General features: G+C 40.2%; 1 pseudogene; it reads left to right on the top strand.

The window, feature by feature from the left end:
- The first annotated feature begins 1,162 nt into the window (after window positions 1-1,162).
- LOC110310986 (developmental pluripotency-associated protein 3 pseudogene) lies at window positions 1,163-1,900 on the top strand (annotated as a pseudogene).
- The last annotated feature ends 5,894 nt before the right edge of the window (window positions 1,901-7,794 follow it).

Raw genomic sequence — 7,794 nt, 5'->3', positions numbered from 1 at the left:
TACCCAATATGCAGTTTCTTGTGCCTGGTCAGCAGCAGCAGAGTAAGGGACCAGTGGAACATACTCAGGCTGAGCAAGGTGCAGTATCACATCTGACTCAGACCCTGGGCTGGCATCCAAGAGACAGAGATGCTAGCAAAAATACTGCTGTAGGACGATGGGCTTGAAATTGGAGGCTGGTTGTGATTTAAACAAAGTTTTTAGCTGATTTTATTCTGAAGGCTGCTTTGGGCCTATGCTGGCATTTTCTTTGTCTTGAGGAAGAAAAATGAAACTTGGAGCATCTAAGACCTCTGGACACCAGAACATAAATGCTGGCAAAGATGCCTCTTAATCGTGTCTGTCCCAGGATCTCACTGATGCTAGATGTGTGGGTCACCAGTGGATTTTCTGACTCCCAGGGAACTGCTCAGCTCCTGATTTCACTTTATGTGTAAGTGGGAATAATGGCTTCAGCTTTGCCTGCCTTTGGGGGGAGGGCATTTTTTAGCCAACAAAAAGACAAAAAAGATATAAAGGCATTAAACCATCTACTCCTTACATGTATTTTCATATTCCAAGCTAATTTCATGCATAGACATTTCAGTTTGGAGCAAGCCAAACCATCTCCCTAAAATGCTATTTCTTCACAAATGCATCTTTGGAAGCCTTTGTGAAGGCTCCAATTAAGATTTTGATGTTTAAAAGAAATGCATTTCATTTCTCCCCACATAAAAGTAATTTACTAACATCCTACATAAAGGATCCTTTTCATTTAAAAGAAGAAATCTTAATAATGGATGATTGCTTTATGAATATGAAAATTACATATCTGGTGCATAATCAGACATTTAATTGACACATCATTCTACTTCCCATGGAGTATGTGGAACAGATTTGGAATTGTATGACTGATTGTTCTTCTGCTTCTTCTTGAAAATGAGAGGACTATTATTTTGCTAAGGGTATAAGGAAATATTTCATTCAAATCTTCTGTTATTGATCAAGCACCTGTTATATGCATGCAAAAGACTGTTATAGAATCCACACTGTTCTGGGAGGCATTCTTGTTACACTGAGGCTCAAAACGCCAGTGGGTCCCCGACAGATCATTATAATGTTCACCGGTTAAAAATATATATCATGGGACTGCTAATTGGGTTTTGGAAGTCTTAGGTCTTTTCAAAGACTAAGCAATCTTGTTCCGAGCTAGCTTTTGAGGCTTCTGCCCATCACATCACCATGGAGGAACTATCGGAGAAAGTCGACCCAATGAAGGACCCTGAAACTCCTCAGGAGACAAATGAAGAGGACTCATTCGATGATACAGAGGTCCTACAACCAGAAACACTAGTAAAGGTCATGAAAAAGCTAACCCTAAACCCCGGTGTCAAGCGGTCCGCACGTCGGCGCAGTCTACGGAGCCGCATTGCAGCCGTACCTGTGGAGAACAAGAGTGAAAAAATCCGGAGGGAAGTTCAAAGCGCCTTTCCCAAGAGAAGGGTCCGCACTTTGTTGTCGGTGCTGAAAGACCCTATAGCAAAGATGAGAAGACTTGTTCGGATTGAGCAGAGACAAAGAAGGCTTGAAGGAAATGAGTTTGAACCGGACAGTGAGCCATTCAGATGTCTCTGCACTTTCTGCCATTATCAAAGATGGGATCCCTCTGAGAATGCTAAAATCGGGAAGAATTAGGACAGTTTACATTGTATGCTGCCCTTGCTGTCCATGATGCCACACAACAGATGTTAAAGCTATTTTTTGTTTAAGATTAAACTTTTTCTGGTGCTGAGAAATCTAACTTGTTAACCTTTAAATTGTATATAGGATGTACGACAATCCAGATTTATGTGAAGTTTAGAAGCCTCAAGCTGTGAGGCCCAGGGCTGAGGAATAATGTAAATAGAATTTGGAGTATGTACTTTCTAATTTCCAGAAATTTGTAATAGAAGCATTTTTTGTTAAAATATATATATATATATATATATATATATATATATATATATATATATATATATCATGAAAGTGGTTTCGGAGACATGAAAACAGGGAAGGCACTATCAAATCTTAAGGATCGACTTTGGACAAACACTTGAAACATAGTTAATACCCAACACAGTACTGTCTGATGGATATCAACAGCTCTGTCTCACACATGAAATGATTAAACCACAGCAACAGCAGCTTATCTCCCTGAACACAGATTGTAGAAATCAAGAGAAGAAACACTGTAGGTTCAAACGTTTGCTATTGTTTCATACTACGCTGCCACTCCTGTTAACAACAACAACAGTAGCAGTAGCTCAGAGAAAACTGGTGCATTGTCAAGAACAGGGTATGTGTGTGTGAATGTGCATGTTCTTGTGCACACACACATACATTGTGTGTGTGTGTGTGTGTGTGTGTGTCCAGGAGTACACTACACAGATCCATATCATGTTTGGTTTATACCATCACCAAGACTGGTCCAGGAGGAAAAGTGATGAGCGCATTGTGACAGTGTCAGCAGTTCAGGAGGCCTCATGTGATCATATGATAGTATTCACAGGGTGGAGATCCATGCACAGGTAAACATACCATTTTCACATCCCTCCACTCACTCATCCATTTCTCCAATCCGTACAAATGTATTAAATTCCTTGGATGAGCCAGACACAGGAGAGTACAGGTTAAGAGAAAAAGATTCCTGGTGGCAGCCATGCATTCTGAATTAGAAATACTGTCCTTTCCACTTAGAAACTATATAAACGTCTACTGATCCTTCTTCCTAAAAAGTGTGTACAATAGTGCATGAATGTGAAGTTGTTATAGAAGCATTTCAAACTAGGTAACCCTTAATCAAAATAGCACTCAAGACCATCTGTTTTCTCTGATGTTAATGTCATGAGAAGGACTCCACCAGTATAATGCCATGAGTCAAAGATGCAATCTCATTGGATCTCAGAGGAAGAAATGAGTTCTTAATAAAAGATAGGTACTTAACTGTGTCTTTAAGAAGAGTGGAGGAGTGCTGGTGCAGATGTTTAAAATTTAAATCTGCCCATGGATCTGTCCTATACCTTGTATATCCCATTCAAATCCAATTGTCTGCTTGGGACACATCTCAACCTCATAGTTAGGCATATATCCTAGGATATATGGGTAGTGCACAAATGACTTGATGGTTTTAAAAATCAACAAGTAATTTTTAAAAAGATAACATAGTAGAAAAGGGGGCTAGAGGAATTCGGAGTTAGGTGAATGTGAAATTTCATCTATGAAATGCTTAAAGAATAAAATATTAAAAAGAATATCTAACTTATGTACATATAACGTTATCTTAACAAACAAACAGAATCTTATATATAAGAAATTTGCAGCTTAATTTATAAATATGACTCAGACTTAGGAATGTGACATCTACTTACATATAAGTTAGGGTCTTCTGGAGTCATAAACATAACCCCAGAGTCTGAGCTTCCATTTTTACACTAGACAGAGATGCAGAATACAAAGATTTGAAGATCCAGATATCAAAAGGCAGCTCTCAGGGTGAGAACATAGTTTAGTGGTGAAATATGTGCCTGACATGTAAGAGGTCCTGGGTTCAGTCTGAAGTCCTAAAATAAAAAAATAGTTCTTTCTAATGACAAAAAATTCTTAATTGGGTTTGAGTTCAAATAGACAAGTGAACATGAACAAAAAGACTAAGAGCCAAATTCTTCATTATTTTTGACCCAACAAAGATCCCTACACTCCATTACTCCGCTGGCAGAACTGTCTAGATGTTCTGGTCATAAGTCAAGTTCAGAGATACTGCTGCTCAGTCTCAGCAAGTAATTTATTAGTTATCCATGGATCAAAGTCAAACACAAAATCAAGGAAAGGAAACTAAAAGAACAGCAGAGACACTAATACTCAATTGCTTTTCAGAATTTACCTCTCTGTTCAATAGAGCATACACGGAGGATAAGTGTCCCCATCTCTGCTAGCAATTTCCCTGCATCGGAAGGGTAAATCCAGAAGGCATCTAACCACCACAGTAGAAGACATATCCAACTGTGGAAAGATAGGACTTCTCTTTTAAAGGTATGAGATTTGCTCTCATACAAATGAAAATTGAGTGTATTTCAGAATTTTATTTATTAATGAAGAAAGTAGCCATGTGATAATAAAAGCGATATGCTCAGAAAATTGAAAATTTTTCTGAGTGTGGAATGTGGGAATGTCCTTGTATGATCTAGGGAGTTACCCCACAATTCTATGACAGAAGAGATTCAGAAGGGGGTCACAGGTTGTGAGAGAGAAGTGAGGATAGGATGAAAGAAGGAAAAAACTGAGGGAGGAGTCGGTAGGGGATGGATATGTGACACATCACCCAAAAGACCAGAGATGGCTCCTTGTTGTCATCTCATTATCCCAGGCTTAGAACTTCCACACTACAAGCACATGTTAAACAATTTCATGAGAGTCCAACACTGAACTGCTAAATTCCTTGAAGTCAAGTGAAGTACCAGAACACACAAAAGAACCAGTTTCTAAGATACAGTGCTTATTCTTGCACATTCCCTTTAAAAATTACTGGTTAATTTTCCTCATTTAAAACAAACAAGGATTTAAACTCACAAGGAACAAGTCCCTACTAAGAATAATTATATCTCAAATGTGTTCAAAGTAATTTCACTAAATATGAATACTTATCCATATGCACATATGCACTGGTACATATGTGTTGACCTCTAAAATACCATGATACAGCATGTCAACATATTGGATGGCATACTGCACAGCATTTGCTGAGATGATCCAGTGAGCCAGCTCTTCGGTGACCTTGTTGGAAAGATGTAGAAAGCTCTGTGCCATTACGAGGAGTTTCATTAAAATGCACCTGGGTATAATATATGCATGTAGCATTGTAGTGTTTGTGGTTTGAGGCAAGGCTCCTGACTCCTCTGACTCTGTTCTTCCATGATGAGCTGGATAGGATGCCTGTAAGCTTATGCCTTGGCTTATCTTCTAATGAGCCCTGAAGATGGGATAAACCACATAAAGGGAAAGAGGGGTGTAGTGGTTTGATTGAGAAATATCCCCATAGGCTCATGTATTTGGACACTTGGTCCTGATTGGTGGTGCTGTTTGGGATGTTGTGTAACTTTTAAGAGATGGGACCTTGCCAGCAGACAGGTTTTCCCTACTTCCAGTCTTCTCTGCTTCCTTTGGATGGTTGATATGTGATCTCATCAGCTTCCTATTCCAGCTCTCGTGCCTCCCCTGCTATTATGGACTATCTCTTTGGAACCATAAGCCTGAATGATTTTCTCTTATGTTGTCTTTGGTCATGGTATTTTTTTTTAAATAAAAGTAGTAAAATGTAACTAATACAGGGAGAGATATATAAGAAAATTGGGGACTATGAATATAGAAGAAAGAAAAAATTGTCTAATAGCTGTCACATGGCTGAGAATTAATTTAATTAATCTCTGCCCCCCAAAGAGAGTCACCCCTGGAATTAGGACTTTCATTGGACATATCTGTGGATACCTGTATGAAGAGCAGAGGTAAACATGGCAGAGGTTTGCAAAGTTCACTTTTGCCACCTTGCAAATGATTAATGGATATTGTCATAACCACAGTTGTTAATGGGGGAAACGTTAAGCAATGGATACACGGTACAGTACTTCACTCACAAATAGCAAAAGTTGCTAGTTGCTGAAGTCATTGAGCTGGATTGGTTGGTATTGATCGAAAAGGAAGACACTGTAAAGAAATAGATATGGTTTCTTGCCACCCATGAAATCTTACTCATTTCTCTCTCTCTTTCTCTCTCTCTCTCCCTCTCTCTTCTCTTTCTCTCTCTCTCTCCCTCCTTCCCTCTCTCTCCCTCTCCATCTCTTCCTTTCCCTCTCTCTCCCTCTCTATCTCTCCCTCTTCCTTTTCCTCTCTCTCCCTCTCCCTTTCCCTCCTTCTGCCTCTTCCCCCTCCCCTTCCTTCCCTCTCCCATGTCTTGTCACTCTCCCTCCCTCCCTTCCTTTCTACCTCAAAGAAAGTGATTTTTTGTTCCTTCAACAGTTACTTACTGGCAATAGCTCCCAGCTAGGGAAAACAATTTTCACTCTTGTGATGACTTCAGTGAAAAATCCACTCTGTCCACCAACTCCAACTCATCTTTGTCCTCCAAGTAGGCCATCTTTTCCCACCCTAGGGGACCAACCACTCTTCCCCACCTGTGCTGTAAAGATGCCTGATACAACTACCTTCTAAAAGCAGTGGGTCCAAACAAACCCCATTGAGCAGCTGTTCTGCCCTGCTCTCTGCAGGTGATGTTTTTCAAAAAGTGCATTTTTTTCTCTAAACATGTAAACCTGTCACCACCGTGATATTTACAATCCATCCTCTAAATGAGAAGCTGCAGACACAGATCAATTAATTATCCCTTTCATGGGCATAGGCAGGCAGTGACTGGCCATGCTTTAAAGTGAAATCATCTATTCTTTGCACTGTGCTTGCCATCTTTTTACAGTGTGTGTACCCCTGCTCCCGAGGCTTCCAGCTATTTGTGAAGTTGCCTGCACCTTTCTGCAGGGTTATAGTGGATGTTAATTACCTACATTGGAAGTCACTTGCTTCCTTCCCCCAGTGGTTTACATTTACAGATGAAAGCCTCCGCCTTCCTTTGCTTCATTTCCTTCTCATCCCTTCCAAGATTCTATGTGTAAAATATCCATACAACAAAAGTGTGTGGAACTATGTGATACCTTCCAGGTACTGGGGAACTGATCTGGTTTTGTTATTTATCAGATACTTGCATATGCGGTACAAACCTATCACAGCCAGAGTGAAATGTTCCAGTTAGCCAGGTATTTATTTGGTTCCAAAAGACCTTGAGAGTTGCATTTAATGGTCCAATGAAAGAAGAGCTTGTATCTAATCAGCCCACTGCTATTCCATGCAGTTGGAAGCATGGAAAATAAACTGGGCTGCCCCATAGCATAGGCAAACTTTGTCTACCATTTTTGGGTTGTAGTTTCTGGACAGATGCACCAACCACAGGCTGTTTTAGTGCCCCAGGATCCATGGTTTATCTCTCACTATTATTGTTTACCAAGGCATAGGACTAGAACAGGGTGACTCTAATCTGCAGGTCTCCCAGCCTCAGTTGAATGTGTGTCATAACATAGACTTTCTATTAAGTAACACTTTCTGTATACTACAAGCCAAAACTTGGGGGGCTTCATACCGTGATTCAACTGCGTTAGGAAGTTACACTTAGCGGAGTGGTTCCCCTGATAGCCTGGGTTAGGTTTTTAATGTCCATCTGGTTTGTGGAGGATTAGCTAGTGAGCTGTCCCTGGAAATAAGAAAAGCAACTTCAATTACTGGGATGTGGGGGATAAGAGGGACAACTGTGCCACCTGGACCTCATCTTTCAGCACATCTCCCTGAGTTTGTTGACTTCTCAGTGGATCACAAGAGCAATAAATAAAAGCATAACCTGAGACTGGAGAGGCGGCTTAGTAGTGAGGAACACATGGTGCTCTTACAGGGGACCCAAGTTTGATTCCAAACACCCAGTTCAAGTAGATCATACCCAACTATAACTCCAACTCCAAGAGCTTGAATGTGTCTTCTGTCTTCTGTCTTCTGGGGACACTACCCTCACATGTACAAATGCACATACAAACACAAATATATACCTAATGAAAAAAATTTAAATAGAACACACAGATAGTTCCTTTGTAGGCTCTACCCATGTCACAAGTACTGCTATTCATTTGGCCAAAACAAGAAACAGGGCCAAGTTCAGGATCAACATAAAAGAACATCATTAAAGAACAG

Source organism: Mus caroli, unplaced genomic scaffold, assembly GCF_978045245.1.
Source record: "Mus caroli unplaced genomic scaffold, Mus_caroli_1 scaffold_16, whole genome shotgun sequence".
Lineage (NCBI taxonomy): Eukaryota > Metazoa > Chordata > Mammalia > Rodentia > Muridae > Mus > Mus caroli.
The sequence above is the reverse complement of the archived record's forward strand: the minus strand, read 5'-3'. Positions and strand labels throughout refer to the sequence as shown.